This window comes from Equus asinus, chromosome 24 (assembly GCF_041296235.1).
Source record: "Equus asinus isolate D_3611 breed Donkey chromosome 24, EquAss-T2T_v2, whole genome shotgun sequence".
NCBI lineage: Eukaryota > Metazoa > Chordata > Mammalia > Perissodactyla > Equidae > Equus > Equus asinus.
In genome coordinates, this window is record NC_091813.1 from 58,890,349 (window position 1) to 58,902,360 (window position 12,012).

Here is a 12,012-nt window from a genome sequence, read left to right on the forward strand (position 1 = left end):
AGTTCCCTACTCTTTATTAGTTCACAAACCTAGTCAAGTTAGCAGTTTACCAATTACAAACCATCACAGGCTCTATGCAGGAACTCACTTTTGTTCTAACTGAATACACTGTTCTTCAAAGACACAAATGACATTAAATGTTTTGTAAATGAACCCACTGGAGTGCAAGAAGGAATATTATATTGGAAAACATTAAACAACCTGAAATAAAAAGCAGATCGTTTCCCAACCACAAATTGCAGATTAAAGAAGAAAAATCCTCAACCAATATTAAAACTTACTTTAAAGTAAATGCTGCCAACATTTTAAAGGGAGGACATGACCACATCCAGGGACAAGACTGTAGAATGAAGACAAATGGTAAACTAAAGAACATTAGCCGACAAAATAAAATGCGAGGCAGCCCACTTGGCCAACGAGTGAAAATGAAATAAATTCAAGAGTTTTAAAAATGCCTGATTTCTACAAGGTTGTTCCATTGTTTTTGGTGTTGTTTTTCCCTATAAGCTGAGCTTAGAGACTTTTCCTCTGCAGAAAGAGGCTTTGGCTGTCATTTTTTCATGGTGTGTGTTTGTTCACGTCCTACACAGGCACCGAAGTATGAAGAAAGGAGAGCCTCGTGGGAGGCCGGAGCAGGCTGGGCACACTTTTGAACTAGATACTGATCAATAGGCCCAGCTAGAAAGATGACTTGTAAACTGGATTCTTCCCAGTGTACATCCCCAAAGGGAAATGCTGAAATTCCTTCCCCTTTCCTCTCTGCTTTTACAAATCTTCCCACTTTAAGACCTGTCTCAGTTTCCCCCAGCTTCTTCGAAGTAACCTCAGAGATTTGGCCACTTTGGCCATTTTTCCTGACTTTCTTGAGCGCTTTAGAATCAGACTATTCAATTGTTCATGTTATTATATTATAGTTATCACTAATTATGTTTTTGCATGTAAATACTGTCTCCCTAATCAGATTATTCCCTCTGCCAAGAACTGTGTCATTGACTTTCAAAAAAATATTCCTGATAGTTATTAGCACAATGTACAGTGTACATAGCAAGCACTTAGTAAACATTACAGTTAAACTGAATTAAATGAAACAAAAGACATTTTATGACAGAGATTATTTTCCCCTTACAAAATTATTAATGGAAACAAAAATCAGAATTAAGCATCCCCGTAGCTACCAAGTGTTTTCTTTTCTCTTGTTTTCCAACTTATAAGTGGGCATTATGCCAAACCACTGGTTTTCAATCCAGGATGCACATGTGAAACACGTGGGGAATTTTAAAAATACAGATGCCAAGCTCACTACCTAGACCAATTCAACCAGAAGACACTAGGGAGAGGCAAAGGATGCCCAGGTGATTATAATATGCACCAGGGAGAAAAGCACTGTGCTAGTCCGTCAACTGTTGAGTCAGTCAGTTGACAGTGCTAATCTGCCAAGACGTCCATGGAAGCTGCTCCTTTGGGCTCCTGCTAGCTGCCTATTTTAAGTGTGCCATGCTGTTCATGAGTTTTAGGCTTCTCAAATATCCCAATATCCTCTTCCTTGGTGTGTAGGTATTTTTCTTTTACTCGTCTATTTATAATAAACAATATGAGCAACTTTTAACAAGGGAGTAAAATGGGGCAACCAAAATCTAAGAGATTTAGGGAGTTTAGTGACAATAGAAGTTTAGGTCAATTCTATACACTTACAGGAAAAAAGACAATTGACCTACTCTGCTGGAAAAATCAAACCCCATACCATTTTCATCTGAAACCCACTATTTTTATATATAAAATAGCTAGTTATTTTTGAGGAATGAAAATTAGTTCTTGACTATTTGGATAATTGCATAAAATCCAAATTTTGCTTGCATTTACAGACCAATATTCTATTGTCATGTTTGTTCTTATTTTAAAATTATTTATTAAGCTCTTAGTATATGCCAGACTCTCTGAAAAGCTCTTTACATATAATTTCCTTTAATTATCAGACTAACCAGCTGAGGCATGTGCTGGTATAATGCCTGTTTTATACACAAGGAAACTGAGGATCGAGAAGCTGAGAAAATGACCCATGGTCAATAGTTAGTGAGACACAAAGGCAAGATTCAAACCCAGGTCTGTGCAGGTCCAAAGCTCTTAACCTCTGCTCTGTGCTCCAGGAATAACTTCTACCACCAGGTGCCTCTGAGTGAAGTACAGAATGCAATGCTTTACCTGAAATCCAAGGGTGATGGAAAAGATATAAATTGTAGGGGGTTTCCTCTTCATTTAAGTTCAACTGTAAGTTATTTATGAATTTATGTCTACTGTAATTGAGTTTGTAATTTTCCACTAGAATGTGTTTTGGATGATCTTGTAAAATTTCCAAAGAAAATTCATGGGATTTTTTTCCCAGTATTAAAAGATGAGGAAGAGCAGCAATGTGGTTTTAATGCATAGTGTATTTATAAGGAAATTACAGAATATATTAACACAAACGTTCTATGTTTAAATCCAACGACAGTTCGACTGCTCATTCTTGAACATGCTGTGTTATTCCACGCCTTTGTGAATGTGCACATGCTGTCTGCTCTCCCTGGCCATATGCCCTCCCTCCCCTTGGTCATGTCTACTTGTCAAATTCTAGCCAGTCCTTCAAGATGCTCAAACATCTTTCTCCTTGTTGAACTCTTTTCACCAACCCCATCCCCCCAGGGAGCCTAAATAACCATTTTCCTTGGTCTCTCTACATCAGGGCAAACCTATGGCTTGCTCTGTTACAGTTTATACAATACTCATGACAATCCTTTCTCACTTCAGGGGAAGCTTCTTTGGGGCAAGACTGTTTCTGATCCTGTATCCCCAGTGCCTAGCACAGAGTATGTGGTCAGTAGACAGACGGTTAAATTTTTGAAAGAATTATGATTTAGACAAACTAGAATTTACTAAACAGGCTATGCTGTGAAAGTTGAGCAAAGCTTTCATCCTGATCTGATTAGATTTCTATTCCATTTGAAAACCTGTCACCTCCCAAAAATTTTAAGGGAAGTATAGGAATACATACACAAATAAACACATTTACTGTTGAACGAGTATAAAGCCTTCTCTGAAAGCAATTAGTTGTTTTGCATTGCCATTGGTAGCAGTATTTATGTATGTGGATGTATACGAATGTACTTCATCTTGTGTAGTCAGTTCTCTCTTGAAATGTTGATATTCTATGTAATACTAAAATTTAACACACTAAGATATCCTTATTTCATTACTTGCTCTAGTACACAAGACTGGTTCCTCCTGACGTTCATCTATGGGATTTCTGTAACTAAAATAGTCACTTTGGGAGAGAATTAATCCGAACGTGTGGGGTGTGGGTATTAGTTTGTTAAATGGGAAACAACTTCTGAATCCAGCCTTTCTTCAAAGCTTTTTTTTTTGAAACGGATGTGCTTTCTCATACTGAGGAAAGACATTTGGGGCAATGTCTCTTGGGTGTACTGGGTCAGGCCCCATCTGCCTGGCACTGTGCGGATCCTCAACCATGAAGGGCATGGTGATCACGTGTGGCATCTTGATTGTTTACATAGAAGCCTACCTTCTTTTGTGTTGAAATGGTGAAAGTCAAACAGTTGTCTCTCTGGCTAAAGAAAGCTGTGCATCTTGATGACACACTGATTGCTTTCCTTCAATATTTCCTGGTCTTAAAATGACCTTATGGAAATTCATTCTATTTCTTCAGGTCATTTCAGTTTGCCCAAATTCTGGCTTCTTAACTTGTTAATACATATCCCATGTGTTTAAATTACCCAGAAGAGAGGAGTGAAAAAAACTCGTCACCTACATTTATGAGTCCTAAGAAACATTGAAGTTATAAATGGTCATATGATTTCAAAATTTAAGAAGCTGTCGAAGAAATATGAAATGGCCAGTTAAGGTAGTTATTCAGATGATTCAGATTTAGTCTTATAAAAACATTATTTAGTATGATTAATCCTAATTATTTGCTCATAGTCATTGAATTCTCTGTGTAGATTTAGTTTTAATTGTAATTCAAGTGTCACACCTGGCTTTCTAACTTTGTTAGGAGGAACTAGAGAACACTGAATACATTCTGGGGCCTTTTGCTCTTCTTAGTGGTTGCTCCATATGTTTGTTTATTTCTTTATTTTTGTCAGGGTTTTTGGAGTCCATAGCAACTGTGAACTCCTGCATTTGTCTTCATGATTTCTAGAAATTTCAGGAACTTTGACCAATCCGGTGGTTCTGCTCCCAAAGATTTATTTGCTAGCTGATCAATTGGATATTGGAATTCTCACAAATAAGTAAAAATGGCACATTGTTAATTTGTGACTCAGAGAGTATGTGAGCTTTGCCAGTCTTGGTGGAGCCAAATGACGCAGTTCTAGAAACTGAGGAAGACTTCTAATTTTATCTCAATGTACTTTGGATCCCTCACTCAAATCTCTTATGTGCTGGAGTTTGTGTGAAAAAGAATCTTATATTTTAACCTGCCCCATGAACTGTTTCTTACTTATGAAATAGTTTCCACATTGCTTATTTAATGGAGGTGGAAAGAGGGAGATATTTTCCTAGGAAGGTATTAAATTATTTCCTTAGAAGTCCAAGTACAATTTTAAGAGTTTAAAAGTTATCTTCACATTTAGTCAGTTATAAATCCAAGTTATGTGGGTAAGATAAAAACATATAACAAATTAGGACTTTCTCCCAACGTGTTAACTCCATCATATGGCTTAGTTTGAACTTCAGACACCTGTGAGGCAAAAGTAAACACTATTGGCTCCTCTTGATTTCTGTGCTACAAGATAGCTTTCCTCATTGCACACTCTCTATATGCTATGTATTTGAACTGTTAAGATAAATTGACTATGAAGATAATTCCATTATAGGCATGTAGGATGAGACCAGTAGAAGGGACTTGTGACTACTTTCTTCTTATGAGTATAATAGGATTCCAGACAAACCAGGAGCGATGCCTCTTCAGTTCCCAGTACACTGGCCAAAACTCTTTCATTTGGTACCCTTGTGCACATATATTTTCCCTAATACTAGATCAGTTGGGTGCTGGCCTTGCTCAAGAACTTAGAACAGAAAATAAGATTAAGTCTCTTCAAGAGTTAAATTATAGAATTAACACATATTAGTGGTAGAGTACATTTAATCAGGCACTTGAATAGCTTGAGGCCTGCAAGACATATATATCACATATATATCTCCTAAAATAATGTTAACCAGTTCATAGGACATAAAGTCAATATGCAAAATAAATTATATTTCTAAATACTAGCAATGAATAATTACCAATTTTCTAAGGTGGGAGACTTATCCAGAATGCTTCACTCAGCTCTAGAGTTTTTCCAAAGTATGAGGTGAGCAGGAAGAGGACCGAATGCTTTCTGGAACTATGTTCTCGAGCTGACTGTCAGGGTGGTCTGTTCTTGAGCAGTTGGTCCTTGATTCATGGTTGTCAAGCCAAGTGGTGGAATGGAAAAAGTGATTGTGTAGGTGGGACATCACTAACCAAACTAATAGAGCCGTCTTATCGGGCTTGGCTCTTACTGCTCTTTTTTTTGGTGAAATGTGCTGGGGGCAGGGGGGCAGGCGGGTGGTATTCCTATGCATAATCATTTAATTTTGTTCGCGCTTCTCAAAGTAACAAAATCTCATGTGTCCTTTTGAGCGTGATAGTGTCCTTAAATCCTGTGTGGAAGTAGAAACTGTGTCAAAGAAGAGCATATGTCCACTCTCATGGAGGGGGATTGCTCATTTAGAAGGGCCATTTTCTCATTTAAAATTGTTGCAATATTTTATGGAAATATATCTCTATATAAATATACTGCCAAATTTATGTGTCAGTATTGACATAGTCTCAAGGAGCTTTAACATTACTTCCCTGGTTATCTGGATTCGATACTCGTGATTTTGCCATAGAGAAAGAGAAAACCTCTGGTCTGTTGTGTCTTCCAGGGGCTCTCTGCCCGAACCTTGGGACACAATAGGTATGTCAGAGGCAAGGTTATTCCCTGGCTGGTGGGCATGGAGAACGCCAGGGATCTCATCTAGGCTGGCCTGGATTTGAATATAGAAACAAGACAATGGTTCCCTTTTGTAGCTTTTAAGTACTGTATGTGAGCTGAATGTTCTAGAACTGCAGGTCACATTAACTGCGGTCTATTTTCTACTTAATTAATAACTAGTATATGATATAGAGGCTTTTCAAAGAACTCTCACTTGTGTCTGCTCCACCAACACATTCTGTCTTATGTTACCCTTACAATGATTTTGTAAGGCAGGCGGAGGTGTGCTTTTTGAAAGAGTAGAAGAAGCTTGGGTTGAGAATCAGATCTAGATTCTAGTAACTACTTTTGTGGCCTCAGTGTCATCATGTTTATAATAAGATGCTTCTAAAACTCTCATTATTTCTTCTTGACATAAAGGTAAACTCATAAAACACAGAAAGGTTAAGTTATTTCTTCAAGATCACACTTTTCCAGGTACTTAGGGTTGACTCTAAGCTTAGAGCATTCACCTGTAGAATTTAGGGACAACACGCTTGGAATGTCAAATACTGGTAATGTTTAGAAATGGATACTGGTAATAATTCACACGTGACGGATGAGACTGGCCCTCCTATGTGATCATTTAAGCGTCAAGTCTTCACTGAGGAGTAGAGACCTGGAAAATAGTCTCCTCACTTATGTTGCCTACAGAAGATTGGGAAGAGTTGAATTACTTGTAGGAAGCTGTCTAGGTTTTAAACATAATCCAAGGGAGAGGACGCTGTGGCCACCTGGGTCCTTGTGAGAGATAATGTCCTAGAATGAAGTTGACTGCATAATGCTGGAATTGCTGGATGATGTTGTTCATTAGGAATATTTAATTCCCTTGCTTCTTTTCTTTGTTTACCATATAACCTTCTGATACCAACTTGGCCTTCAGTGTGGACTCACTTTATTCAGTCAGCAAGCATTTTTGAGTCTGCCACGTGCTAGGTCTATCTACTCAGAGTTGAGAAATGTAGTCTCTGTCCTTGTTCCTGTGGGCTTCCTGGTCTACTTGAGGTGGGGAAGGGGGAGAGAAACCAAACATGTAAAAAATAATTATTTTTGAGTGGAATACCTGTTGTAACAGAGATATGAACAGATGGGAGCCAAGAACTCTTCCAGCCCAGGTTTTAGTGGAGGAGAGGAAGGAATCAGAAAATTTTTCACGTGGGAAGTGACAATCCATCTTGCAGTATGAGGAGAGAAGTGGGATTGGCCATTTGTTAAGGCATGGAGGCATGAGAAAGCATGCATTGTTGAGGAAAGAATGGCAGATTTGGTGTGGTAGAGCTTGATTTCTTGGGGATTATGGGCAGGCATGGGAGAAAGAAGAGATAAAACTGGAGTCAAGCAGACATCAGACATTGTGTGACTTTGATTGCCAGGCCAAAGTTTTTCTGCACAAAATGGTGAGCCAGCAGAGGGAGCAGTGTTTGCTATGTCTAACCAGCAGCAGAATTCCGGTTCTCATGGAAATTAACTCTTGACTGCAGAGTAGAGGATTTTGGTGTAGTTTTTCTTTTGGGCCAGCAGGCCCATAGAATTCCAGGTTCATTGGCAATTAACCTAATTTATCAGAGCAAATTGGTAAAGTTGTGACCATTCAGTCTATTTTAAGTCTTGTTTCAGTCTCCTCTGGGGCCTGATCAGTTCTGGGTAATTCCAGAATACTGTATTTTCTGGATTTGCACAATGGAATATCTTTCTGTGGATCCCTTTGTGATGTTTCTTACATCCTAAATCAGCTTAGCTCCAACTCTCCGTCAGCAGCAGCCTGAGGTTAGATTCCAGATCCTCTCAGTCCTAGCAGATTGTTCATATCATGGGGTCATGCTATGTCTAATTTCAAAAGCCCGGATAAATTAGATTTCAGTCTCTTTCTCATGAGAATCAAGTACTTTAAATAGCATGATGATCGTGAGCGCAAAGGCATTATTGCTGTTTGTGGCCTTGTCTTCAAACCTCTGTAAATCAGAATGGGTTTTGTTCATGTTTGTATTTCTCCATCAGGCCAAGAATGGTCTTGTGCGTGCAGTAGATCAGTGACTGTTCAATGAATGATGACTTCACAATCATATTTCTCCTATAAATAATTTTTAGGTTGCATCTGGAATCTGTCTCTTGCCATTTTGTGTTATCTATTAATCTGCAATTGATTTAAGTTGATCCAACTTCCTTGGAGAATTTCCTTAAGAAGCGGCTTGTTATGTCGGAGCTGTGAAAGGCTAAAATTTGAAGAACAGAACTCAAGGCTGTGAGTCACTGCTGCAGATATAAGCTTGGGGTTTATAACCACAGTCAATGGCTGGAATCATTTGTAATTACAGGGAATGTTATTTGTTTCATCAGACTATTCCAACTTGCAGACTTTTCTTCCTCTCAAAAGTCGTAACTTTTATTTGATGTTAATGTATCAAAACCAAAGATGACTAGATACAGAAATGGATGGGTTTCTATTTTCCCGCAAATGTGTGATTTGATGGTAATGGCTATGAAATAGAGGAATGTTCTGATAGTATTGTTGGGGGAAAAGTTATTAACTTCAGGGTTCTGATGGACTACCTAGAGTGGAGAAGGACTTGCCCTCTTGCGGAGAGAATCTCTCTGCCTCAGCCTCTCTGTTTGTCAGGACTGATGGTATCCCACTAGCTGTTAACAAGCAGCAATCAATAATGCTTATGTCACAGGACCTGCATTCTATGTCGAGAAGACCGTATAGTAATAAATGCTAATTATTTTAAATAATACTCAAAGGAAAGCAAACTTCCTGAGAATACATTTCAGTGTGTCAAGCTGATGAATAAAAGAAACATTTTACATGATTTTGGCTTTCCTTTCGGTAGGGCAATAGTATATTATGGTGCTTGTCTGAGAAATATGACCTAAGTTTTATTTTATTGCATGCGTATTGAGTGTGAAACTTTCCTTTATCTTTAATGGCTTCTGAATCATGATTCAGGAATCTTTCTTTAAAAAGAATATATATCCTGGGTGTTCTCAAAATTTTTAATCAATGGAAGTAAAAAAAAATCTGAAGTTGAACCAAAATTTCTTCATCTCGTCTTTATTTCTTTTGCGTCTAGAGATTTAGTTGACTTATGAAGGCTAAAATTCATTTAAGCTCTTTATTTCTGAACTCTCTCTTTCCTTTACATTTCAATATGTGTGTGTTCTTGGAGCAACGGCTGGGAGGTGTGGGCCATAAGGAGGGGAAGTGGAGAAAAGCACTTAAAAAGGCCTCTTACTGTTTTAAAGAAACATCTCCAAACTCTCTTTGTTTATTCTTATGGTAAGTGGTTTTACAAAGTGCTGGGTAGGATAATTTCCCTGAAATTTTCCCTGGATTTTAATGACCTGAAGGATTATTCAAAATTTCTTCCAGAACGCTAAATGGAAGGGCGTGTGGTCTAGTCTGTAGTTTCCCCACTGTTTTTCTGGACGGGTCACACCTCTCGACTCAGCAGGCCACCCGAGAGGAGCGCCCTCCCCTGCTCTCTCAGCTGTAATTTGTGGGAATTACTTGTTGTAGATGGTATCCACTCCCTTCCCATCTCTGCCCCCTCCACCTCTGCTTTGCTGCTTCCCTCCTCTCCTCAGTCAGGTGCAGCACAGCCCTCGGACAGGTGTTCCTACAGCGCTGCAGCAGGCTCTCGCTGCAATGCCTCCTTCACTCCAGCCCGTCCCTAACTTCCCCATCTGCATTACAACTTGTCTTCTCTTTGTTTCAGTTGCTGTTTAAATTATGAAGACTCATTCAGTGTAAATCGTGCATATGCCTCATAGATGTTTTGCATTTTAATTACAGGTACGCTTCAGATGAATTATCGTGATGCAAAGAAATAAATGATGGTTACTTTGGGTTCCTTCAGCTTTTTAAAAGTGTGCCCCATATCCCTCCATGTGGGCTACAGCTACTGCACAACCTGCCCCCACCTGCTTCTCTCCTCAGGAGCAATTCTCTGTCTTTCCCCTGACGTGGTTGCTATCACTGCCTTTCTTTATTCTTTTTCTTAGAGAGCTGAGAAACAAGGCTGAGGGGGCAAGAGCCACGACAAGTTGGAGAGCAGTACAGTTAATAGAAGCCAATAAGGAATATTAACACCTATGTGCCAGTCCCTCTCTTTAGTGATCACTTAAGGATCAGTTTCCCTATTTGTCACATGGCCTATGCTATGTTATGGTTTTGGATGCCTACACCCTTTTTGCTGTTTCATGTGTCAGTAGTCTAAGAAATTTCCCAAAAGGGGATTTTTAGCAAAAGGAATGGGTAAGAAATTATGGATTTAAACTACTAATTAATTTAGAAAGTGTAGGCATTTGACATTCATTAATTCCACAAATATGTATTGAGTACCAGCTATGTGCCAGATGCAGTTGGCAGATAAATAAATTAGGCAGCTGCTCGCTTACGATGAGATCTACCAAGGAGTAGCTTCTCACCCTCCCTCTCTTGGGAGTTACTTCTTATTGTTAGTAACTTGGTGGCATCTTTAAATTATTCATAGTTAGCTCCTGTCACTTGGTTGCCCTTCAGGAATATATTGCATTTGTATGTACTGCTTCAAATGTGTCATATTTTGAATTCAGGAGGGAAAATTTCCCTAGATTTCAGTAAAGCCGTACTCTTCGGTGTAGTGTTAATACTACATCTCATAGCTTTCACTCGTACATTCTCTCTGTCCAATCACAACATCTGTTCAGCACAATTCCCTGCCTGAAGTCTTATTCTACATGTCTTCTGCTGGAATGAAAATGCATTTTATTCTTTACTCGAAATTTGTCTACATGCATGTGAATCAATATGAGAACCAATTGACTACAGATAATTGGCTTTCTGTCTATTGCTAATTGAGACAATGCTGAGATATTCCAAATAATTCTGATCAACTTCATGGATGGCAAGTTGGATCCCATACTTGCCTGATAATGATGGCAATTAGAATTTATTGAAGTCATCAGAGCTGGGCTTATGTGCAGTATCTTGCAAGAGGAAGAAGCGTCAAGGACTGAGCTATGAGAGGAGTTTCCAGTTCCTGCCCTAGAAGGGGATGGGGAGGAGAATTAGGCTTAAGGCTTAAATTGGAGGCATTTCAATGAAGACAGACCAGGTAGCTACTCGGGGAAAGAGGTAGGATGAGGGAGGGTGGTACATGGATAGTTCCAGAATCAAGGAAAGAAGTGTAATAAGCCTTTTTTTTTTAAATCCTAGAGGTTGAAAAGGAAAGCAATCAGACTTCTGAGGTGATCTTTGGGATTGGAAAGATGTGTTTGCGGGTCTGGAAGAAATGGGCGTCTGCACCAGTCTGGGCATGGAGCCTGGGAGGCAGTAGGGACTTGAGAAGGGACTGGCTGAGCATGTGCCTGGCAGCCCTGTGCAGCCTGGCTGGAGTGTGGTGCTAAGGAAATAGTGCTGCTGGAAGTTTTTCCCTCTTTCCAGGGGCTATGCCAGCCTATGGCACATTTGCATGCTTTGGATTGGAAGTTAGATGACTCTCTTATTTGGTTTATTTAAGCCTCTTGGGGCTCTCAGATGATGCAGGGGAAGAAGTGAAGGATCAAGCCAGTATAAGATTCTTGAGATAGTTTTAATTAAATTTGGTAAAATAAGAGACAGGATCACATTTGTACCCCACGTCTTATGAGCATTTCAAACCAATTCCATTTTATAGATTAGGATTAAGATTGTGATTTGCTCATTGACTAGTAACTACAATACTGAGATTTCAACAGCTGTAACTGGATATCTTAGGTCTAATTTTTTATTTATTACTTTTCCTTCCTTTGATAATGTTTTCTTCCCTGTTTCTCTGTTCCCTTAACTTATTATTGTCTCTCAGATGGCTTTAGAAATCCTTCTTGTTGTGGAAGACAGAAACCCAACTTTAACAAGCTTGAGCAAAAAAATTTCCTATATAGAATTTGCTATATGGATGTGGGGTTACTTCACACACTTCGAGGGCAGGAATGTGGCTAAGCCTCAGGAACATTG